We start from the raw sequence: 26,682 nt of genomic DNA on the forward strand, positions 1-26,682 counted from the left end.
CATGCATGCATATTCTGCAATGTGAATGAGATGCCCTGATTATAGACTGGTATCTACTGCCTGAGGCTGTAAGGACCAGATGGTACAGCCTTCATAGAATATACTGTTTGTCTGCGCTCTGGCTTTGAAGTCTTACCGTACGAGTTCAATATGCCAATGATTTTTCAAGAGGGCAGGACAAGTTGGACTCCACAAATGAGAGAATCACTAAAGCAAGAACGCAGGCATGGGCAGTCATAAAAGACTACATTAGACGTAATGTTTTCACCATATGCTTTGGATTTGAGCCCTTGAGTAAATGGAAAATAATTACAATTTCAATCTTTAATCCATATGAAATGGATCTTATTGTATTAAATTTTTAATGACAGATTTAAGGCCAGTTGGACCATTATTAGACCAACTACCCCAGACAAGATTCTTAGAAATATTAGTACTTTTTATACTATGTCTAAGTAAATGGAGCTTCAATTAGGCCACAATGTCAGGAACATACACAAGCTTCCATCTGTGGAGTCTTGTAGGAGATTTATCATGAGATGAATAGGTTACCATCATAAGATGAATAGGTTACCACATATCTTTTTTTCCTAATCACTTGACCAGGCTAATATGCTCCAATTCACTCAAACCGGAACAAAGAACAATCCACTTAAGTTGCACTAACAACTAACAATTGCCCTGGTGAATGGATATTACATCTGTTCCTATTTCAAGTTCACTAAAACTAGTCACAGAGACATTGAGAAGAGCCCATCAAATTTTGCCAAAAGTCAAAGAGTGCTGAAATGGGGCAACAACTTCAAAGGAGGCAATTCATTGACGCAAAGGCAAGCAATGTAAGTAGACAGCAAAACCAGCTGGAGAAGATTTACAGTGAAACATTGAAAATATGTATGCGCTTTAATTTGGGAATTCTATTACTTTGTGTAGTTCTCAACATGTTTGTTTAAATTCATCTTTTGGGTGGATAAGGAATGACAATTTCAGGGCGTATTATAATAAAATATTATGTTAAATTGATGTCTGAATCTCAAGGTTCTCTTGATAGTTTGATACTATGCATTTTGTACTTGTACTAGCATTTCTATCAGCAGGATATCCCTAGTATTAACAAGAGTGCCACGGAAACTCATTGTTTGTCCATTGCTTGTGCAAAACTGGAGATTATATTGTTTTAACCTGCGTCATGTCCAGTATTTCATATGCTTTCTTGATCTCTTGTCCTTGAATGCTGGCTCTCAGCAGACCTGCCCTCTGTAATCACTATCAGTTATATAAAATATCATCACTCTTAAAATAGTGTTCATAAAGGTGCACTTAGTATTTTGTTTTTAGTAGGGCTGTCGAAATTAACACGTTGATTCATGTGACTCATTTAAAATGTTTAATGTGTTAATTTTTCTTAATCGCACTAACGCATTTATCAATTTTCTCATTAGATTCTGATATTTTATTCAGCTCCGTGTGAGTTCTGAATAGGCAACTGAGACTTATCCTCTGCCACCCGGATTGAGGTGGATGGAATAGGGCGGAACCTTTGCAATATGTTACACACATACTCAAAACACAACTCAAAAATACCATAAAAGCACAAAAACAAGTTGTCCATATGACTTGTGTGCTTTATTCCAAGACTTCCGTAGCCATATAATAATTTTTAGTAAAGAACAGACCAAAATGGGGGCCTGGGTAGCTCAGCGAGTATTGACGCTGACTACCACCTCTGGAGTCGCGAGTTCGAATCGAGGGTGTGCTGCGTGACTCCAGCCAGGTCTCCTGAGCAAACGAATTGGCCCGGTTGCTTGGGAGGGTAGAGTCACATGGGGTAACCTCCTCGTGGTCATGATTAGTGGTTCTTGCTCTAAATGGGGCGTGTGGTAAGTGGTGCGTGGATTGTGGAGAGTAGCATGAGCCTCCACATGCTGTGAGTCTCCGCGGTGTCATGCACAATGAGCCATGCGATAATATGATTGGATTGACTGTCTCAGAAGTGGAGGGGACTGAGACTTGTCCTCCGCCACCCGGATTGAGGTGAGTAACCACACCACCACGAGAACCTAAGTAGTGGGAATTGGGCATTCCAAATTGGGAGAAAACGGATATAAAAAAATAATAAAGTACAGACCAAAATTTTGGCCCAAATTAACCAAAATAATGACTAAAAGTTCACTGATACTCTTCAACTTGACTGAAACTCACATCTAGCCTGTGTCCATGTTCAGATTCAAAAATGAGCGAAAGACCTCTCAGGTAAAACTAGAGGAGGTGGTGTATGTTTTATGATCAACAAATCCTGGTGTGATCAGAGGAACGTTCATTCTATCAAGTCTTTCTGCTCTCCTGATCTGGAATTTCTTATGCTTCTGTGTCGACCATTCTGGCTACCGAGGGAATTCACAGCGGTCATTATCACAGCTGTGTACATTCCCCCCAAGCCGACACAGAGTGGGCACTCAAGGAACTGTATGGGAGTATAAGTGAGCAGGAAACCACGCACCCTGAGGCCGTGTTCATTGTGACCGGGGACTTTAATAAAGCCAGTTTAAAATCAGTCGCACCAAAATATCACCAGCACATTAATTTCAACACATGAGGGGACCGGGTTTTGGACCATTGCTACTCTCCCTTCCGGGATGGCTACAAATCCCTCCCCCGCCCACCATTTGGCAAATCGGACCACTCTTCCATTCTGCTTCTGCCCGCTTACAGGCAGAAATTGAAACAGGAAGCACCCACTCTCAGAACGATCCAGTGCTGGTCGGACCAGTCAGACTCTACGCTACAGAACTGTTTTGATCACACGGACTGGGAGATGTTCCGGTCCGCCTCTGATGACGACATCGAGCTTTACGCTGATAGCGTAATGTGCTTCATCAGAACGTGCGTAGAGGACGTGGTTCCGACCAGAACAGTACGGATCTATCCGAATCAGAAACCTTGGATTAATAGCGATGTTCGCGCGGCACTTAATGTGCGGACCTCCGCTTTTAATTCCGGGAACGCGGAGGAGCATAAACAAGCCAGTTATGCCCTCCGAAAAACTATCAGAACAGCAAAACGCCAGTATAGGAGCAAGATTGAAGGATAGTTTAACACCACCAACTCTAGAAGCATGTGGCAGGAAATTAACATCATCACGGACTTTAAAGGGAATAAAAACTCCGCCATGAACACCGCTGCCTCTCTCCCGGATGAGCTAAATACTTTTTATGCTCGTTTTGAGGGAAATAACACCGCCCTCGCGGAGAGAGCTCTCGCGGCTGAAGCTACAGAGGTTAGTTCACTCTCCGTCTCTGTAGCGGATGTAACCCGATCCTTCCGATGGGTGAATATCCGCAAAGCCGCGGGCCCAGACGGCATTCCGGGCCGCGTCATCAGAGCATGAGCGAACCAGCTGGCTGGTGTTTTTATGGACATTTTCAACGTTTCCCTCTCTTTGTCTGTAGTCCCCACATGCTTTAAAACATCCACCATTGTGCCTGTTCCAAAACAATCAAAAATAACTTGTTTAAATGACTGGCGTCCTGTTGCTCTGACCCCCATCATCAGCAAATGCTTTGAGAGACTATTCAGAGACTATATCTGCTCTGTGCTGCCTCCATCACTGGACCCATTGCAGTTTGCTTACCGCAACAACCGCTCCACTGATGATGCCATTGCATCTACAATACACACTGCTCTCTCCCACCTGGAAAAAAAGAACACTTATGTGAGAATGCTGTTTGTAGACTACAGCTCAGCATTCAACACCATAGTGCCCTCCAAGCTAGATGAGAAACTCCGGGCTCTGGGCTTAAACAGCTCGCTGTGCAGCTGGATCCTGGACTTCCTGTCAAGCAGACGCCAGGTGGTTAGAATAGGCAGCAACATCTCCTCATCACTGACCCTCAACACTGGAGCCCCGCAGGGCTGTGTTCTCAGCCCACTACTGTATTCCTTGTACACACATGACTGTGTGGCAACACATAGCTCCATTGCCATCATTAAGTTTGCTGATGACATGACGGTGGTAAGTCTGATCACTGACAATGATGAAAGGAGGTGCACACTCTGACACACTGGTGTCAGGAGCACAACCTCTCCCTCAACGTCAGTAAGACAAAGGAGCTTGTGGTGGACTTCTGGAGAAAAGACAGAGAACACAGTCCCATCACCATCAATGGAGCACCAGTGGAGAGAGTCAGCAGCTTCAAGTTCCTGGGTGTCCACATCACTGAGGAGCTCACATGGTCCATCCACACTGAAGTCGTTGTGAAGAAGGCTCATCAGCGCCTCTTCTTCCTGAGACGGCTGAGGAAGTTTGGAATGAACCGCCACATCCTCACACGGTTCTACACCTGCACTGTAGAGAGCATCCTGACTGGCTGCATCTCCGCCTGGTACGGCAATAGCACCGCCCACAACCGCAAAGCACTGCAAAGGGTGGTGCGAACTGCCAGACACATCATCGGAGGTGAGCTTCCCTCCCTCCAGGAAATATATACAAGGCGGTGTGTGAAAAAAGCTTGGAGGATCATCAGAGACTCCAGCCACCCGAGCCATGGGCTGTTCTCACTGCTACCATCAGGCAGGCGGTATCGCAGCATCAGGACCCGCACCAGCCGACTTCATGATAGCTTCTTCCCCCAAGCAATCAGACTTCTGAGCTCTTGATCTCCCATGATCAAATACATCAGCACTGCACTTTATTACCCTTACTCTTATATCTCACACCGGACTGTCATAAATTATATTATTATTATATTATATTCTCTCTTAATAACTGACTATCAACCGACAGCTGAATGTCAATACAGTACAATACTGTACATTCTATATATACTATATATACTTTTTTATATATTTTATTTTTTATTTTTATTGAATAATGTGTATCTATATAGTGCGTATTGTATACTGTACAGTGTATGTTATTATTCGTATATTGTTGAGTGTAATTATGTGTATATCAGATGTTTAAATTGTGTTGTGTTAATTTGGTGTTATTGTAAATTGGTACTGTCTCATCACTGTCACGTCTGCTATGTTGATCGGAACTGCACCCAAGAATTTCACACACCATTGCACTTGTGTATATGGCTGTGTGACAATAAAGTGATTTGATTTGATTTTGAAAATGGTGCATTGACTTTATGATACTTTTATGGTCCTTTTTTGGCCTTTTTTTTTAAGCTTTACAGTCACAGCCAAAATTATTTTTGTGTACCATTTTGAAACAACATGAGGGTGAGTACGTGATAACAGAATGTACATTTTTGGTTGAAATTTTACTTTAAAATTTTGACACAAGATATATATAATTAAAACCTATTACATTTTAATAATATACTATAAAATAGGAAGATATATTAAAAAGCAACATGTATCATTTTGTTCTGAAGTTAAGACTAACAAAAAAACTTGAATTTTACTTAATATCTTTTACTATAGATGGCCTTTGCTGTAATGTTGTATGAGCCCACTGGTTATGTCATTTACTGGTTCATTAGTGGGACGCCCATTAAGTGCTCTCCTCTTAAGGATTGCCTGTGTTTTTCACAACACAGCAAGACTGATCACACTGAACTCACTTGGCAATGAACCATAGGTTATTTGTCCTGGGGCGCATGCATGAAAGGAATGATTGCAGCCCATAGTCTAGCTAGCTCCACTAAAGACTTTTAACATTTCTCCAAATGTCACTCAGGTCCCGGTTGGACGGGAGAAAAAGTTAACAACAAAGCCAACAAGCTCTGTCCTCTTTGTTCAGTTTTACCTCAGTAAACGACAATGATCCAATTGCTTAAGTTGGCGTAACATTTCTTCACTCATCACTCCAACAGAGATACTTGCTGACTGTCAAGTCCAGTAAGATTTAGATGAAAAGAATTGCTTTGAACAAAATTACCACCCACCGACTTCTGCAATGGTCATTAATGATAACTCCAGCACCTGTGTCAACAGCCTCTGTGCCTGGGCATAATGAGTGTCTTTAGTTCAGGCGGTTTTGTCAAGTCAAGTGCAGCATGACTGCAATTACCCACCATTGACGTTCATCTAACGGAACAGCCTACTCCCCTTCGAGTATTTATGTTTTTCTCAAGGAGTGGCCAGTTCGGCAGGATTTGTAAAAATGTAATCAATGTAACTTAATCCAATTACCACAATAAGAAAGTAATGTAATACGATTACTTTTAATTACTTCTGTATTACCTAAAGGTCACTTACAGAATGTGAATTAAGTCAAGAGAAAAGCAATATGATCTCAAGATGTTTAATTATGCCCTCTGGATGAAAACAAATCATGTTTAAATAATGTTATGAGTTATGTAGCTATTATTACACAGAAGAAAAAATTACATGATAAACAGAGACATTGCCTCCTTAATAGAAAATAAGATTTTTATTGGTTTGACCTCATTTACCTTGAGTGCACGGTCGTGATGTGAGACAGGTGTTATTTGCGCATGCAACAGTGAGTGGCGCTTCTGACTCATGTGAGTCACGAGAGAGAACCAGAAGAGATATCGAGTGTGCATCTGAGGATCTGTGACCCTCTAAAGCATGCAGCCCTATATATGATTTTATGACAGGAGGATCTTTCGTTTCTTTTGTTATAAATAGAAACATTAATTATTAATTAATTATTAATTAATTATTGATTAGTAGGCCAAAGTAGACTAGGGCAAGTAAAAATGTATCAGTAAGCAAGCCAAAGTTAGCAGGCCAAAGTTAGCAGGTCGAAGCAGACAGGGGCAAGGAAAAATTTAGCAGATAGCAAGCCAAAGCTAGCAATTAGCAAGCCAAAGCAGACATGGGCAAGGAAAAACTTGTTCAAGGAATTTTGTCACATTACAAAATTGTTAAAATTGAATTGTGTAATTACAATATGTGCCACTAGCATCACCAAACGAAAATAATGGCTGTTGTCAAACAGGTTTACCGAACACTCCTCCTGTCTGCCTTTGGCAAACTCAGTCACTGCCATTCCCAAACTCACCCCAAACTCACTGGTTGAGCCAATATCGCTCTGTTGGGCTGGTTAGGATGCAAACAGAGCAATGTTTTTATAGTGTCACAGAGCCACAGTGTTTAGGCCTATACTTTTCAGGTAAATCAGCCTACAAATGGCTTTCTCATGTTGTTTCTGCATATTAAGCAGGGATCTGAGAAAGTATTTTAACATAATAAATGACACTCATCACCTCTACACAGCACCTGTGCAACATTTTTTGTGCCATTGAAAGATTATATCTGGCTGTTGCACTGCTGCAATGAGCAAATATATAACACATTTTTTTTATGATTTCGTTTTATATGCACCTTAGAGAATCTTCAGCATTACCAAGTATATCCTGAATTAAACTACTGAACTTTTGCTGCACACAAACTGTTCTGTGTCCAAGTTTCGACACTTTCCCACTGACCCAATGGTGTACCTTCGATACAGTCTTTGCACTTCCTCCCTGTGTTGTTTTGGGCCCCTCTCTCTTTCCGGTGCCCTCTGGGTTCCAGTAAATCACTGATTTTGGGGTAGATTCTGAATATTTTCTTATCACCCGCTTTCGTCTTGACCTAAGCTCTGTTTGGCTCTGTTGTATGCTAGCTTGTCTAAGTTGGCTGTCCTTGTGGTTAAACTGAATTAAAGATGAGGTAATCGGAGCTGCACAGTAGCACCGAGGCTGCTTTGCTTGGAGAAAATTAAGTCTTTGTGTACCATTAAAATCTCATTATGTCTTGCCCCTAAATCTCAAATGCATCCCACCCACTTTGCCAAATGGGGCTCGTTGCGCACCACACTGAAGGCACTGAAGGAATGTGTAAATTCTTTGTTTATTGCCTTGAAAACACTTAACCTTCTTTTTGACCCAGGCTGGGTACCACATCCATCCCTGTGGAATGACATGCTGAGATTCAATGACTGAGCTACTGCAGAAAATTTATGTGGGTAGTAGTGTTGGGTTCAAGTCCACCTTAGATGAGTCAGAGTCCAAAAGGGGCCAAGTCGGACTCAAGACCGAATCCATAACAGGCCGTGTCCAAGTCAAGTCCGAGTCCAAAAGGGGCAAAGTCGGACTTAAGACGAGTCCATAACAGGCCAAGTCCGAGTCGAGTCCGAATGAATCTGTTCATGATTCCAAATTAAAATTGTAACCGTAAACTCAACATCAATATTTTAAACTTATTTTAAATTTCACAGCTAAGAAAACACAATTGTCAATATAAATGTAACAAAAACACCTTTATATTTTATGATTAGTTTCCTGCTGAACAAACTTCAAAGTGGTTTCAGAATGAAAGCATGTGCTTTAGGTGTATGAAGACAAAACTGTCCTTCAACACAATTCTTATTGTGTTCTGTTGACATTTCAGTTATTTGTTGCTTTCTCCCCTCCACTCAAACATAAACTAAAGAAATGAAAGCTGCGTTAGTCATTAAAACTAGAGTTATTGTTTTGAATTTTAATTAAAAATTTTATTTCTACATTTTCAATTTGTCCTTTCAATTTAGATTAGTTTTTTCTAAAATGATCCCTATCTAAAGAAATAATATATACGGAAATTTCTTCTTTGTCTCTATCTGCCAACTGATTTGGGAAAATAATGAGTCAACACAGTAGTAATTAGCACTCGCTGAGAAGTTACATCTCACGTCTTGACTGCAAATGCTACATCCAAAAACACTGGTAAAGCCCACTGATAATATTAGGGCCATTTAACATGGATGTGATTGTCAATTCGCGGAAAACGTGGGTCAGTTCTACGCACTACTTGTGCACCTAAAACCTTGATGCGTCAGTGTGTTATCGTTTAAAAAAAAAATAAGAGGTATCATAAAAATTTATTTAGTACTACCTTGAAGAAGCTATTTGACAACAGATACTCTCATATATTCCACAAGACAAAAATAGAAACTGAATTTAAACAAATGATCCGGTTCAAAAGTTTACATTCCCTTGGTTCTAAAAGGATTAGTTCACCCAAAAATGAAAATTCAGTCATTGTTTACTCACCCCTGTGTTGTTATAACTTCATATTATTTCCTTTCCTTTTTTTTTTTTTTTTTAACACAAAGGGAGAAACTGTGAAAAAAGAAATTGTGCTCAGTGATGTCACACAATGGCAGTTTATGGTGACCACTTCTTCAAGCTTCAAAAGGACACAAAAGTATAATTCAGAAGTCTAACAAATTATTGTATGCGACCTGCGTCTTTTTCTGAAGGAATACGATAAGGATTTGGTGAGAAATAAACCAAAATCTGATGTATTATTAAGTGAAACTCTTCACCGACCGTTGATCTCTTGTGCAAGTTCATGAGACAGACTGCACACGAGCTTTAGAGCTACTGGCACGAGAGCAAACCCTTTAATATGGTGTGTTGCTTTCTCGATGATTAATGACTGTTTGTATAATAATTGTTCATGAGTCCCTGCTCTGTCCTGAGCTGCAAAGCTGCCCACTTAAGAAAAATACTGTACATTCTTTGGTTTCCCCAGCATCTTCTGCACATTTGAGTTCTTCCCAACAGTGGTTAAATGATATAGACATCCAGCTTTTACATTTAGGACAACTGATGGACACATACACAACTATTACAAAAGGTGCAAACATTCATTGATGCTCAAGAAGGCAACACAAGAACCAAGGGGATGCAAACTTTTGAACAGGATGATTTGTGTAAATTACAATACATTTTGTGTAATGTAGTTTTTGAAGGGCAGTACTACATAAAATATACAATCTTTTATCTCTTATATTTGCATACATTCTGAAAGGGGTGTGAAAATGTATAGGCCTAAAAAAAAAAAAAAAAGGGTATGCAAACTTCTGCAATATATAGTTTGTGAAAATGTATGTTTTATTTTATATTTAGTTTTTCACTATTTAACCACATTTTAGCTTTTTTTAATTTACAAATTCCACATAGCCCATTCTATCCATGTAATTTCATATTGCATGTGTAATTATGAGTAGACTGGTCATGTCAGGTACACATTTTAATACAAAATTCACAACACTGGAACCTAAAATTCAAAATACAATCCCCACATCTCAACACTTAAAGGAATGTTTCGGGTTCAATACAAGTTAACTCAATCAGCAGCATTTGTGGCATAATATTGATTATCACATAAATTAATTTCGACTCGTCCCTCCTTTTCTTTAAAATAATAAAAAATCGAGGTTACAGTGAGGCACTTACAATGGAAGTGAATGGGGAAAATGAAAGTGAATGTGGAAGGTTTAAAGGCAGAAATGTGTTGTTAAAATCTTTTTCAGTTGTGTTAGGGTTTGTTGACATTACATCGTCATGGCAAAGAAGTCGTAAAATTGCCTATAACTTTACACAGAATGTTTGTCTTGTGGCTATACTTTTGAAAAGTGAGTATTTTAATGTTAAAGATTGGCCACATTAACTTCCATTGTAAGTGCCTCACTGTAATCCAGATTTATGCTTTTTTTTTTTTTTAAAGAAACGGATAGACGAGTCGAAATTAATTTTTGTGGTTATCAACATTATGCCACAAATGCTGTCGGTTGAGCTTAACTTATACTGAACCCAGAATATTCCTTTAAGTGCTTGTACTATGTAAAAGTGCAGTTTAGCTGTTTGAATGTGACACTTGTCTGATTTACCTCCGTGCTCGTGGGGGAAATGAACATTCAGAAAACACCCCGCTTACATTTTCACGTGTTGCACAAAGACATGGGTCGGCTTCTTTCAGCTCGTTGTTGAAAACGCATTTTTGCCTTATTTTGGGCATTTGCGCTGATTGACAGCAAGACATAGAGTGCATGACGTCATTGCCATGGTAACCAGATACATTTCAGCTGATTTGCTGAAGACTAGAATGAATGTATCGTCAAATCTACATGCGTCACAACAAAATTGATTTTCTTCTCTGCTAACAATACCAGACACAATAGCAAGAAGGACAATGAGGATATTTAATTTAAGAATAAAAAATCAGTGACCCTACCAAAAACCGGGACTGTCCTGTGTAATAAACCGGGACATCTGGTCACCCAATCTATAATTAAATTATAAACAAAACATTTCACTGCCCAAAATAACTTCATATTTCATTGTGCGTTTTATTGTGAAAAAAAAAGGAAAATAACATATTTTAAGCAGCTCGTCAATGCTTTTATAATAGAAGAAAAGGGTGCTGTTTATCTGTTTTTCAGAGTTGCATTCTGCTTTAGCAATAACCAAACAAAATTTTTATAATCCAAATAAAAAACAATAAATAAACGTGAGCATGAGAGAGATCAAAAAGCACAGCACACGAGAATGACCCGACAAACACAACTCACACAAAGGTCTGCTTATAAAGGGGAAAGGAGATAGCGTGCAGGTGTCGCGTTAATCAGGCAGCGGCTGGTAATAAGCGTTGCTGAGCAACGCCGCCACGTAATTAACAGCACACCCGCAACAAAGCGAAGACACACAAAACAAACCGGGGCTGAATCCTCCCATGACAGTACCCCCTCCCTACGTGCGCCCCCTGGTGCACACAGGGCCGGTGACCTGGCGTTGGTGGAACCTGTCAATGAGGGAATGATAAAGTATGTCCCATGCAGGGACCCAACTTCTCTCCTCCGGACGTAACTTTCCTAGTCCACCAAATACTGGAACCCGTGCCCCATCTGCCTGGAATCCAGAATACGCTTGACCGAATAAGCGGGTTCCTCATCTACGAGACGTGGCAGTGGAGGAACAGGAATGGGCAGATTTATCGGAGAGTGAAAAACAGGCTTAATTTTAGAGATGTGGAAAGTGGGGTGGAACTTCCTGTACGCTGGAGGCAATTTTAGATGGACAGTTACCGGGCTAAGGATCTTGGTAACAGGGAATGGGCCAATAAATTTGGGAGCGAGTTTATTGGAGATGGAACGCAAAGGAATATCCTTAGAAGAAAGCCACACTTTTTGACCTACTACATGGACAGGATGCTTAGACCGGTGGCGATCGGCTTGGGCCTTAGTGTGGCGTCCCACCTGGATAAGAGTGTCTGGCTCTCTTCCAGATGCGACGGCACCTCTGGATGAACGCATGGGCAGAGGGGACCACGACTTCGGGTTCCAGTGCTGGAAATAGAGGTGGCTGGTAACCTAAACTAGTCTGAAATGGAGATAGGCCCGTGGATGAAACAGGCAAAGAATTGTGTGCATACTCCACCCACGCAAGTTGCTGACTACAAGAAGAGGGATTGTGGGAAGCCAAACACCGTAAATTTCTCTCTAGGTCCTGATTCGCTCGCTCAGTCTGCGCATTGCTCTGAGGATGGAACCCAGAGGTAAGACTGACATAGCCCCCAGTAATCTACAAAACACCTTCCAAAATTTGGAAACAATTTGGGGCCCTCTGTCGGAGACCACGTCTGTCGGGAGGCCATGAATTCGAAAGACGTGGTCAACGACAGCAGTCGCTGTCTCTCTAGCAGAAGGTAATTTGGGTAGAGGAATGAAATGCGCTGCCTTTGAGAACCGGTCCACTACGGTCAAGACGTCTGTAAATCCCTGGGAGTGAGAGAGGGCAGAAACAAAATCGAGGGCAATACGGGACCAGGGTCTCGAAGGCACCGACAGCGGCTAAAGAGGTCCCGCTGGGGGCAAACTGGAAGTCTTAGAACAAACACAGACTGAACAGGCAACCATGAACTGACGAACATCACGGGCCATGCATGACCACCAAAATCTCTGTCTGACCAGAGCCAGGGTGCGCCCAACTCCAGGGTGACAGGCTACTTTTGAGGAATGACACCAACGGATAATGTCTGGATGGACAGACTCTGGCACAAACAAACGGCCTGGTGGGGTTTTAAGCGGGGGCGTTACCTCTTGTAAGGCCGTGCGGACCTTTGACTCAATCTCCCAGGACACTTCCCCTACCACCAACTTGGTAGGGATGATATGGTCACTCGGAATGATCAAAAATATCAGACAAGGTGTCCAGTTTTATGTTTTTGGAACCAGGACGATAAGAGATGGAAAAATTAAAGCGACCGAAAAAAGAGACCACCGGGCTTGCCTGGAGTTTAGACGTTTGGCAGAGCGAATGTACTCAAGATTTTTATGATCTGTCCAGACAATGAAAGGTACCCCAGACCCCTCTAACCAATGGCGCCACTTTTCCAAGGCTAACTTGATAGCCAGCAACTCACGATTACCAGTGTCATAATTTCGTTTAGCAGGGGACAAACGATGGGAGAAAAAGGCACATGGATGCATCTTGTCATCGGAGGGACTCCGTTGGGAGAGTACCGCACCTACCCCCACGTCTGATGCAGCTACCTCCACAACAAACTGATGAGACGGGTCAGGGGTAACGAGAATGGAGGCCGAAATAAAGCGGCCCTTGAGTTTGGAGAAGGCCAGGTCAGCCTCCTTGGACCAGCGAAACTCAGTCTTGGTGGAGGTAAGGTCCATCAGAGGTGCAGCTAGTTGGCTATAATTGTGAATAAAACACTGGTAAAATTGGTGAAACCCAAGAATCTCTGCAGGGCCTTGTGAGAATCCGGGGTTGGCCAATCTACCACAGCCTTAATCTTAGCTGGGTCTACCTGAATCCCCTCCGGTGACATGATGAATCCCAGAAAGGTTACCGATCGAGTATGGAATTCGCACTTCTCGGCCTTGACAAAAAGCCCATTCTCTAGCAGCCGTTGGAGCACTCGTCTGACGTGCTGAACATGTTCCAGGAGAGAATGAGAAAAAATCACATTGTCATCCAGGTAGACAAAAATGAACTGATCAATCATATCTCTCAGCACGTCATTGACTAATGCCTGGAAGACTGCGGGGGCGTTGGCTAAGCCGAAAGGCATCACCAGATACTCAAAGTGCCCCCTAGGGGTGTTAAAAGCAGTCTTCCACTCATCACCCTCTCTGATGTGGACCAGATGATAAGCATTGCAAAGGTCCAATTTCGTGAAAAAGTTTGCAACGTGCAGACGCTCGAAGGCTGATGACATCAAAGGTAAAGTGTAGGTGTTCTTAATGGTGATGTCATTCAGTCTCTGATAGTCAATACAGGGCCGAAGGGAACCATCATTCTTTTCCATGAAAAAGAACCCCGCACCTGCTGGAAAAGAAGAGGATCGAATGATATTGGCTGCCAGAGAATCAGAATTGTATTTTTCCATGGCCTCCCTTTCAGGAGCCAAGAGTGAATATAAACCACCCTTGGGGGAAAACGTACCTGATTTAAGCTCAATAGCACAATCATAGGGACAATGTGGAGGAAAAGATGCAGCCTGAGACTTACTGAACACCCCTCTCAGGTCGTGGTACTCCATGGGAACTCTGGAAACATCCACCGGTTCATCCTGAAACACAGAACAAGAAACAGGGGAAGGTGCAGACAAAAGACAAGAAGCTTGACAGAAAGTACTCCAAGCCAAAATCGTGTTGCCAGACCAGCAAATGAGAGGATTGTGTGTGGATAACTATGAATGTCCTAGGACGAGTCAATGATGTAAAATGAGGTGAGTTCAGAATGATTACCAGAGACAATGAGGTTTAAGGCGGTGGTGCAGTGAGTTATTTCCGTAAATTGAGTGTGGCATAGTATACTGACCGGAATCTTGACATTGAGATTAGATGTGAGGATCTTGAGAGCCTTGACCAGAGAAGCATCAGTGAGGTTGGCTTCAGCACCAGAGTCGACTAGGGCTTGACAGGATTGATGCAGAGAACCTCACTGCAGTCGTACCGGGAGGAGAGTGGAAGATGAGGATTTCCGTTGGAATGAACTACCCACCAGTAACCTCTGAACTACTGGTGGGCTCTCTCTTTTACAGGACAGGAACGTGCTTGATGACCTGGAGATCCACAGTAGAGACACAGACCTTGTGTGCATTGGTGGTTCTTCTCCTCCCTGGACAACCGAGCTCTGCCCACCTGCATGGGTTCTCCCTCTGATGACTGGCTGACCGCAACCTGACTCAAAACTACCCTGGGAGGTGATGAAGCTTACGGCAGATGATCATGAGGTGCTGTGGATCCTAGACGCGAGCGACGCTGAAGATGTGCATACACTCAAATAGCAAGATCAACCAGTCCATCTAAAGTCTTGGGTAGATCCAGAGCATAGATCTCATCCTTGATGCAGTCAGCCAACCCATGCAGGAATAAGTCCCACTGCGCCTCCTTGTTCCAGTTGCAACTAGCAGCAAGTGTTCAAAACTCAATGGAATACCCTGATACTGATAGCATTCCTTGGTGAAGTTCGGATAAAGCACGTGATGCCTCTCTGCCATGCGCTGCATGGTCGTAGACCTTCCGGAGTTCATCAGCGAAGGACTGGAACGAGGCGCAACATGGATGTTTCTGTTCCCACACTGCCATCCCCCACAGACATGCCCGACCAGTCAGCAGCGAAATAACATAAGCCACCTTGGATTGCTCGGTGGGAAATGCAGATGGCTGCAAGGAAAAAGCCAGAGAGCACTGAGATAAAAAGCTCTGCAAAAGTTAGGCTCACCCGAATAGGATGCTAGAGGGTTGATCCGAGGTTAAGATCATGAAGCAGTGGGTGGTGTGGGCACAGGGGACTCATTTTGAGATGACAGTCGCTGGACGAGGGAGGAGAGCTCGGTGAATTGTGCTGCCAAAGTTTCGATTGCTCACCCTGTGGATCTCGTGACCTTCTCTTGCTGAGCGAGATGAGAATCCTGATGAGTGAGGAACTGCTGGATTTCGGCGAGTCCTGCTGGGTCCATATTAATGGTCAGATCGTTATGTCAGGAAAAATAGAGGACCCAGATGCAGGTAACAGTTCAAATTATATTTAATGAATAATTGTGTGGTAAACACAGCAGGCGAAAAACAGCAAGAGATGTCCAATCGCGAAGATGATGATGATGACGATGGCGAAGCTTGGCAGGCAATGACTGCAGTGAGGTGGGATGATGAAGGCAGAGAAGATCAAATGCAGAGAGTAGTGAGAGAGATATTAGACTGGAGCACAGGAAAACAGGTAAAGGTAAATACAACTAAAAAACAAGAAATAAACGTGAGCATGAGAGAGAACAAAAAGCACAGCACACGAGAGCGATCCGACAAACACAACTCACATAAATAGCTGCTTATAAAGGGGAAAGGAGATAGTGTGTAGGTCTCATGTTAATCAGGCAGCAGCTGGTAATAAGTGTTGCTGAGCAACGCCGCTAGGTAATTAATGCCACACCTGCAACAACACTAGTGAAGACACACAAAACAAACTGGGGCTGAATCCTCCCATGACAAATAGAGAGAATGATTTATTTCATACATCACATTCCCAGTGGGTAAGAAATTTACATACACTTTGTTAGTATTTGGTAGCATTGCCTTTAAATTGTTTAACTTGGTTCAAAACATTTTGGGTAGCCTTCTATAAGCTTCTCACAATAAGCTGCTGGAATTTTGTCCCATTCTTCCAGACAGAACTGGTGTGACTGAGTCAGGTTTGTAGGCCTCCTTGCTCGCACGAGCTTTTTCAGTTCTGCCCACAAATTTTCTATCAGATTGAGGTCAGGGCTTTGTGATGGCCACTCCAATTCCTTGACTTTGTTGTCCTTAAGCCATTTTGCCACAACTTTGGAGGTATGTTTGGGGTCATTGTCCATTTTGAAGACCCATTTGCGACCAAGCTTTAACTTCATGGCTGATGTCTTGAGATGTTGCTTCAATATATCCACATACTGTAAATTTCCTTCCTCATGATGTCGTCTATTTTGTGAAGTGCACCAGTTCCTCCTGCAGCAAAGCACCCCCACAACATGATGCTGCCACCCCCATGCTTCACGGTTGGGATGATGTTCTTCGGCTGGCAAGCCTCACCCTTTTTCCTCCAAACATAATGATGGTCATTATGGCCAAACGGTTACATTTTTGTTTCATCAGACCAGAGGACATTTCTCGAAAAAGTAAGATCTTTGTCCCCATGTGCACTTGCAAACTGGAGTCTGGCTTTTTTATTGTGGTTTTGGAGCAGTGGCTTCTTCCTTGCTGAGCAGCCTTTCAGGTTATGTCGATATAGGACTAGTTATATTGTGGATATAGATACTTGTCTACCTGTTTCCTTCAGCATCTTCACAAGGTCCTTTGCTGTTGTTCTGGGATTGATTTGCACTTTTCGCACACCAAACTACATTCATCTCTAGGAGACAGAATGCATCTCCTTCCTGAGCGTTATGATGGCTGCGTGGTCCCATGGTGTTTATACTTGCGTACGATTGTTTGTGCAGATGAACGTGGTACCTTCAGGCGTTTGGAAATTGCTCCCAAGGATGAACCAGACTTGTGGAGGTCCACATTTTTTTCCTGAGGTCTTGGCTGATTTCTTTTGATTTTCCCATGATGTCAAGCAAAGAGGCACTGACTTTGAAGTCCGTGTACGAACTCAAGTACCCCAAATCTAGTGGGTAGTATTCACCTCTGTGATTCAGAGCACTATGATTTTAATTGCTCAACGTACCAAACTGTTCACCCCAATAGTGGAGTTCTATGCACAATATTCCAAACAAGCTCACTTCATTTTAAAATATGGGTGAGATTTCCTCGTTTCCTTAGGGATTCTCATTAGCAACAAAAATGTGCAACATTTTAAAATGTATTAAATGGTAGATGAGATTACCTTAAAATGAACCTTTAGACATTGCAAGCAATGACCTCATGGATCATGGAAATCTTACATGCCTAGTGATAAACATCAAAAATCAAAAGTTCACCTTTAGCCTAATGTACCCTAATATTGCTTTAACTTCTCCTACTAAAGTGATTTATTTATTTTTTTCTTTAAAAAGTGCAGTTTACCTGCCAATTTGCATTGTAATAAAAAGCTCCTCTGTGAACACATCTATAGTCTTATTCCAAATCACATTCATTTGAACTTTCTGTTATCATTCAAAATCAGCATCACTGTTTTTCTTTACTGTTTTGCATTCACACAGCTTTTGTGTTCTGTGGTATTTTGGGGCTGCTAATATTGTTGACTCTATATGATTTATCACAAGTGTTTACATTTTTCAATGTTTCTATGTCACCTTGAAAAGCATCTGCTAAATGAATAAATCTGTGAATAAAAATGTGTAAAATTTTTATGAAAATCTACTCTTACTGTCAAAGTTAGGTTTATTTTAATTTTGTTTTCATTACTGCAGAGTGATGGAGAAAACAATGAGTGGTTTCACCAGGAAAAGTACTGTACAGACATTTAACATTTCACACAGGTTCTAAAATATATACCTGTTAATAAACAACAAACAATACATAGTAGAGGAGCACCTCTATTAGTTCAACTACACAGTAGAACTCGTTTCGGGCCGATACTGTGGGTTAAATATTCGTACTTGGTATCGGTATCATCATAAAATATTTCAGGGTACACTGACATTATGTTGTGGTTGTACTTGCCGTCCTTGGCGCTTCTAAGACTAATTTGAACAAATGTCAGTGATTTTGGTGTTTAAAGCAGTTAAACTTAACATATCACTTTTAATTTTATCTATCTTTACATGATATACATTCGCAGGGGCATAGCAATAATTTCAGAAGTGAGGGGGACAGAATGATTAGCACAAGACAAACATAAATATATAAGATATATATATTTTAGTGCTCTCAATCGATTAAACATTTTAATTGAATAAATTACATGAATGACCAGTGAATTTTAACTTTTGCATGTACACATTTAGACATTTGCTGTATGAAAGACACAGCGTAAACACATTTGCCCTGTGAAAAAGTGCGGGGGACAAAGTCTGGTTCCCTATCTGTCACTCACTCGACGTTGTGTCAATGTAGTGACACTAGGGGTCACTCTTGGGAGCCCGAAACACCTCTGGTCTTTGATAAAAGGCCAATGAAGATTGGCAAGTGGTATTTGCATGCCACTCCCCCGGACATACGGGTATAAAAGGAGCTGGTATGCAACCACTCATTCAGATTTTCTCTTCGGAGCCGAACGGTCATGCTCACTGAGCTGAATACTACTGTTCATTCACCTCTGCTGGATCTGACGGAGCATTTCAGCGGCTTCTCCCCCCTCTGCACTGGTGCACTGCAGAGAATGCTCCTGGGCGCTTCGGCAGAAATAAAAGAGTGTATTTCTCTAAAAGAGTATATTTCTCTAAAAGAGCGGCACACACGGAATGTCTTTTTAAAGACGCGTCTTTTTAAAGATGCTTTTCCGATTGTGTGTTATTCCTGGTTGCGCTCGTTATCTCTCGCCTTCTGACGGTCACGATCACTGTATTTCGTGTCTGGGCACTGCTCACGTGGAGACAGCGTTCGCGGATGGTCATGTTCTCATTGCGAGAATATGTCCATGGCAACGTTGTGGTCGTGGCTCGCCTTCGTAAGAAAGCGAGCTTTTACCCACGGGAATGAGGCCAGCGCGGCTAGCACTGGGGGCGATTTGGGGACCCTAATGGGACCGCCTCCGCTGGGTATCCCCCCGCGGACCTCCCATTCCCCAGCACGCTCATCTGCCCCGATCGGGCTTCCGGATGAGTCTGCCAGCTCGTCTCACGGCGAGTTCGACCTCTTATTCGGAGCCCGCGAAAGTGATGAGCTCTCGAGCGCAGCATCAGAGAGTGGGCTCATCCAGTCGGAAGCCTCAGCTGGGCTCCTCCCTTCGGGGTCGATTGCCCAGTCACAGGCTGACGCGGAGATGACGACATGCTTTCCTGGGCAGCCGCGAGCGTCAGCTAGAGTGGAACTCACTGTTCTTCCCTGAACCCTCACGGCTCGGTGATTGGTTCCTGGGCTCACGGCGCCACTCAAAGCCATGCCCCATCCCCGTTCCTTTCTTCCCAGAAGTGCATGAAGAGCTGACAAGGTTGCGGGAGGCACTTTTTACTGCCCGGTCCCGATCTTTTCAGCTTCCCCGCCCTCACTACCCTCAATGGTGGGGCGGCCAAGGGTTATTCAGCAATTCCCCGGTGGATAAAGGCGCTCGCGGTGCACCTATGCCCGCAGAGCGCCGCCACCTGGCACGGGTGCCCAAAGCCCCCATCCATGGCCTGTAGGTTTACGTCGTCTCTGACGGCCAAGGCCTACGGTGCCGCTGGACAAGCCGCCTCCGCCCTGCACGCCATGGCTCTCCTGCAAGTCCCCCAAGGTGCTAAAGGAACTGCACAAGGGTAGTTCCGCCCTGGGATTGATGCAGGAACAGCGCTCGGTGACCGACCTCGCTCTCTGAGCGACAGAGGTCACGGCGCGGTCTCTCGGGCGGACGATGGCCACACTAGTGGTCCAGGAGCGCCACCTTTGGCTCAACCTGGTCGAGATGGGTGAGGCCGACAAGACACAATTCCTTGCTGCCCCCATTTCCCAGGCGGGCCTATTTGGCGACACCGTCGAGGACTTTGCCCAGCAGTTTTCGATGGTAGAGCAGTAGATGGATGCTAGCCGGCATATCCTGCCCCGGCGTGGCTCAAGATCCCGCACCCCGTCTACTCATTGCCAAGGGTGTCCCCCTGTGGTGACTGCACCGGCTCTGCTGCAGCCCGCCCCTTCGGCCGGCCCCGGCGTGGAGCCCACCGCAGGAAGCAGACGCCACCCGTCTCGCGGCCGCCCAGAACCCGTGAAAGGCTTCAAAGCGCCCTTGAGGCGGGCGACCCAGAGACAACGAAACCTGCTGCTCTGGAGCTGGTAAGCAGATCTCCATCTTTTTGTTACCTTTTGCATTTAATTGCGCTGCATGCCCAAGTGGCTGCAGTACTCAAGAGCTCAGCTAGAGCGGTTTCCTTGTTCCCTGGGTCACATATCCGGTGTGCACGGCCATCATCATGACCACTTTCCACCACTCTATTTGGCAGGTTTGGCACTCCAGCGGTAGTCTCCCGCCCCTGAGCGCCCAGCTGTGGCACAAATCCACCCCTGATGTGACAGTCTCCACGGGTCACGAGGACAGGCCTCTTCCTCCCCCATCCCAGGCTGTTCCGGGGGTGGTCACAAGGAGCAGGGTAAGTGCTTCGATGTCCTTAGACTCAGCACGGCCACAACGTGGTGTGGCACCTCGAGCTCCGCCCCGCCACGAGGCCCCACCTGCCGGTACATCCGATGACGTTGTCCCTTTGATCCCCCTTGCACGGAACTTGGACGCATGGCTTGCGCTTTCCAATCCGTTGTGAGAGCTGGTCCGGACCGGCCGCGCGATTCACTTTGCCGGGCATCCGCCCAGGTTCAGCGGTGTCCACTTCACCTTGGTGAAAGACGAAAATGCTGCTACCTTGCGCGGAGATCGCTACCCTCCTACGGAAGGGTGCGATAGAACCTGTACCTCCACCCGAGATGAAGAAGGGGTTTTTCAGCCCCTACTTCATCGTACCGAAAAAAGGCGGTGGGTTGAGGCCAATCTTGGACCTGTGAGTTCTGAACTAGGCTTTATACAGACTCCCGTTCAAGATGCTGACGCAAAAACGAATTCTGGCGAGCGTCCGGCATCAAGATTGGTTCGCGGCAGTAGACCCGAAGGATGCGTACTTCCACGTCTCGATCTTTCCTCGAAACACAGACCCTTCCTAGGGTTTGCGTCCGAGAGTCAGGCATATCAGTACAAAGTCCTCCCGTTCAGCCTGTCCCTGCCTCCTCGCATCTTTACGAAGGTTGCAGAGGCTGCCCTTGCCCCGTTAAGGGAGGTGGGCATTCGCGTTCTCAACTATCTCGACGACTGGCTAATCCTAGCTCATTCTCGAGACATGTTGTGTGCACACAGGGACCTGGTGCTCTCACACCTCAGCCGACTAGGGCTTCGGGTCAACTAGGAAAAGAGCAAGCTCCTCCCGGTTCAGAGCATCTCTTTTCTCGGTTTGGAGTTGGACTCAGTCTCCTTGACGGCGCACCTTACAAACGAGCGCGCCCAGTCGGTGCTGGCCTGTTTGAAGGCATTCAAACAGAAAGCAGCGGTTCCACTGAAACTTTTTCAGAGGCTCCTGGGACATATGGCATCCTCGGCGGTGGCCACCCCGCTTGGGTTCCAGACTCGAGTCCCGAGATGGGCATGGCGCCATGGGACACGTCGCGTGGTCATCGTGCCGGTCTGTCACCGTCTTTTCAGCCCTTGGACCGACCTCTCATTTCTACGCGCAGGCGTTCCTCTAGAACTGGTCCCCAGCTGCATCGTGGTCATGACAGATGCCTCCAAAACGGGCTGGGGCACTATCTGCAATGGGCACGCAGCCGCCAGCCTGTGGACGGTTCCGCGACTGCATTGGCACATCAACTGCCTCGAGTTGTTGGCAATTATGCTCGCCCTGCGGAGGTTTCGGACATTGATCCAGGGCAAGCACGTGTTAGTTCAGACAGACAACACGACAACGGTAGCATATGTCAACCGCCAAGGTGGTTTGCACTCTCGTTGTATGTCACAACTCGCCCGCCGTCTCCTCCTCTGGAGTCAGCAGAACTTCAAGTCGCTGCAAGCCACTCGCATCCCGGGCAACCTCAACACTACAGCGGACGCGCTGTCATGACAGGTTACCCTCAGGTGGTCCAGCTGATTTGGAGTCGATTCAAAAGGCACAGGTGCACCTGTTCGCCTCCCAAGAATCCTCCCCACTGCCCGCTCTGGTACGCCCTGACTGAGGCCCCCCTCGGCATAGATGCGCTGGCACACAGCTGGCTCCCTGGCATGCGCAAATATGCGTTTCCCCCAGTGAGCCTGCTTGCACAGACCCTGTGCAAGGTCAGGGAGGACGAGGAGCAGGTCATCCTGGTAGCACCCTACTGGCCCGCCCAGACGTGTTGCTCGGACCTCACGCTCCTCGTGACAGCTCCCCCCTGTCGAATTCCCTTGAGGAAGGACCTTCTTTCTCAGGGACGGGGCACCATCTGGCACCCGCGCCCAGACCTCTGGAATCTCCATGTCTGGCCCCTGGACGGGACGTGGAAGACCACCTGCAGTGGTAGACACAATCACTCAGGCTAGGGCCCCCTCTACGTGGCGTCTGTATGCCTTGAAGTGGCGTCTGTTCGCTAAGTGGTGTTCTTCCTGTTGGGAAGACCCCCAGAGATGCGCAGTCAGATCAGTGCTTTCCTTCCTGCAGGAGAGGTTGGAAGGGAGGCTGTCCCCTTCCACCTTGAATGTGTACATTGCCGCCATAGCAGCACACCACGACGCAGTCGACGGTAAGTCCTTAGGGAAGCACGACCTGATCATCAGGTTCCTAAGAAGTGCCAGGAGGCTGAATCCCTCCAGACCGTGCCTCGTTCCCTCATTGGACCTCTGTAGTTCTTCAGGGTCTACTTTGAGCCTTTGCAGTCAGCCGAGCTTTAGGCACTCTCCTTGAAGACTGCCCTCCTGACTGCGCTCACTTCCATCAAGAGGGTAGGTGACCTGCAAGCGTTCTCTGTCAGCGAAATGTGCCTGGATTTCGGTCCAGGTTACTCTCACATGATCCTGAGACCCTGACCGGGCTATGTGCCCAAGGTTCCCACCACCCTTTTAGGGACCAGGTGGTGAACCTGCAAGCGCTGCCCCAGGAGGAGGCAGACCCAGCCCTGTCATCACTGTGTCCGGTGCACGCTTTATGCATCTATTTGGATCACACGCAGAGCTTTAGAATCTCTGAGCAGCCCTTTGTCTGCTTTGGTGCACAGCGGAAAGGAAGTGCTGTGGCACTTATGGCATATGTCGCCTAGGACATGCCGCCCCCGGTAGGGCTACCAGCCCATTCTACCAGGGGTGTAGTGGCTCCCTGGGCCCTGGCCAGGGGTGCCTCTCTAACAGACATTTGCAGAGCAGCAGGCTGGGCAACACCCAACACCTGTGCAAGGTTCTACAACCTCCGGGTGGAACCAGTTTCGTCCCAGGTAGTGGCACGCAACACAAGCGGATAAGCCCGGGATAGATGGCCGGGTGTATCACTTGCACATGGCGCCTTCCACCTCCCTTGGAGCTGAAGACGTGCGTCATTAATTCCCAGTAGTGTTCACAAACTTTGTTCCCTGGTTGACTTCCTCCGAGCCCTGTGGCAGTCGAGTTTTCGGAGAGGCTCACTGCCGGCCCAGTACACGCACTAACTAAAAGCCCTGTTCTGGGGTAGGTGCTCCGCATGTGGCGGTTCCCTGTAAGGCTAACCCCATGCGATATATATCTTCCGATAGTTCATTTCCCTGCTGGCAAACTACGTCTTCCTTGGGCAGAGCCCTCTGCCCCAGTCTCCATGTTTGTAGTAACTCCTCCCCCATTGGGCAGGATCTACCTTGAAGGCTCTCCACATGGTTGGAAAGACCGTGTGACGTATTCTTCCACTTAAATATCCCCCCCTCTCTTTAGGTGAGGTGTGGTCTCCGTGGTGTCTTCCCCTTGGGAGGGACACCCCCTGACTAGACCTGGTGGCCCAGTCGGATAATCCCTCTTCTTTTTTAGGGAGTGGAAAAAGAGAAGGGGAAAAGAGGCCACGACTGGGTTAAGCCTGTCTCTATCTTTGGGTAGTCGACTTGTCCCCAAAAAAGGCCGTTCGACACTCATAACTATGTTGGGGGAGGTTAAGTGTCGACCTGGTGTGCTGGCTATGAGGCACAAAGCAGTCTGCCCACCACACACCGCCAGTTCATGTAACACGTTGTGGCGTTTCGTATAGGGACCCCTAGTGTCACTACATCGACACAACGTCGAGTGAGTGACAGATAGGGAATGTCATGGTTACTGGTGTAACCTCCGTTCCCTGTTGGAGGGAACGAGACGTTGTGTCCCTCCTGCCACAACGCTGAACTACCCGCTGAAATGGCCGGACCTTATATCGGCTCCTCAGCATAAAACCTGAATGAGTGGTTGCATACCAGCTCCTTTTAAACCTGTATGTACGGGGGAGTGGCATGCAAATACCACTCGCCAATTTTCATTGGCCTTTTATCAAAGACCAGAGGTGTCTCGGTCTCCCAAGAGTGACCCCAAGTGTCACTACATCGACACAATGTCTCGTTCCCTCCATCAGGGAACGGAGGTTACACCAGTAACCATGACGTTTTATTGAAAGTGAGGGGACACGTCCCCCGCATCCCCCGTGTATTTACGTCCTTGTACATTCGGCTTCTCTCTCTCACGTGTTCTTACTCTCTCCGCTCTCTTAGCCCAACAGTAACACAGGACTAAGCAATCAAACGTTGAACACTGTCAGGCACAACAAACCCAGAACAATCAACAAAAATACTGCATTGCCCACTATGTAAATAGACACAACAATACACATAAAGTAACACCGTTAAATCGTGAATCACATATCATAAACATATCATAGCTGGATTACTTTTAAAGGTAACCTGCACCCTGGTAAAACGGTCATGAATTGTCATTTGTAATTACTGAAAATGCTAATATTGGCTATATCAAGATATCAAATGTTCTTACACAAGGAATGCATACTCGCACACACACACACACAAAATTACTCATATCGGTACTTGGTATTGGCCGATACTCTATGACTAGTACTTGGAATACAATTATTTTTACACAACAATGAATGTATATAACGGCCTATACACTATTACTACAGTAAAATCGAATTTATCTGTCTGACCTTTCATAATATTGTTACTGCATGATCTTTGTAGTCCTGTGATGCAAAGGCAAGTTGCACTCTGTCCTGCCTTAGTAACACTGACCCACGGATGATGGTAAGAATTCCTTAAGACACTTGTAAGGCTCAGAATTTCTTATTAGAAAGACCTTCTTATCTGAGCTTTTGTGGCTATTTACAGACTATCCATTGATTGCAATGTACAAGGTACAAGATGCTGCTATTAGCAATTCAAAACCACTCTTTCACATATCCTACTGTCCTTTAAAAGTGCTAATGAGAAAAAAGTCAGTTTTGAGAATGCATATTATTCCCTGCATAAGTTTATTCAAAATTGTCTCTCTTTTAATTTTTTTCAAGAAGTTACAGCCATATTTTGTGCAAAGCATCGTGAGATATAACAATATTTGGAAATTGCTGAGATAAAATAAATGTTAAAAAATAATTGTTTCTTCTGAGCTTAAGATAAGATAACACAAGGTACTGATAATTTATATAGAGTTGGCATACTTATGCAATTTGTATACTTACGATAGAGCTTTAAGAATTACTCAGCTTTTCTTGTTGCAATGCTGTGATGTGCAAGACAGCTGTCAGTAGTCAGTTTGTCCACACCCTTAAATAAAAGAGTGTAAAAGCAATCAGAGATGGGGAAAGTCCCTGCATATTGCCTGGTTAAACCATTCCCTGTGTTGGTGTAGGAATGTGATGATTCTTTTTTGTTGCCTGAAGATGTGAATTTTTTAAATATTTATATATATATATATATATATATATATATATATATATATATATATATATAAAATGCAGTCATAGTAAACAAGAATAGAAATTATCACACTTTATGTTAGGGGTTTTTAATTTCCATGTACTTACATTGAAAAACAACATACTTATTGCATACATGACATTGCATGAAATTTTAACAAGATTCACATTTGCTGCTACAAAGGTTAGTGTGACAATGATGAGTAGAGTTATGGTAGGGTCACTGTGGGTCACTCCAAATAAAGAATGAATAAATATGAATATTGCTTGTGAATCTCAAGACTTTTGGGGGGAAAAGGTGTTGTCATCTAGCTCCCACAAGACACCTAATATAAAGTGGGGTTGAAGAATTTATGCTCTATTTTACATAAAGAAAGAGGGTGAGAGAAAGCCTGAGAGCTTGCATTT

This window comes from Myxocyprinus asiaticus, chromosome 21 (genome assembly GCF_019703515.2).
Source record: "Myxocyprinus asiaticus isolate MX2 ecotype Aquarium Trade chromosome 21, UBuf_Myxa_2, whole genome shotgun sequence".
NCBI lineage: Eukaryota > Metazoa > Chordata > Actinopteri > Cypriniformes > Catostomidae > Myxocyprinus > Myxocyprinus asiaticus.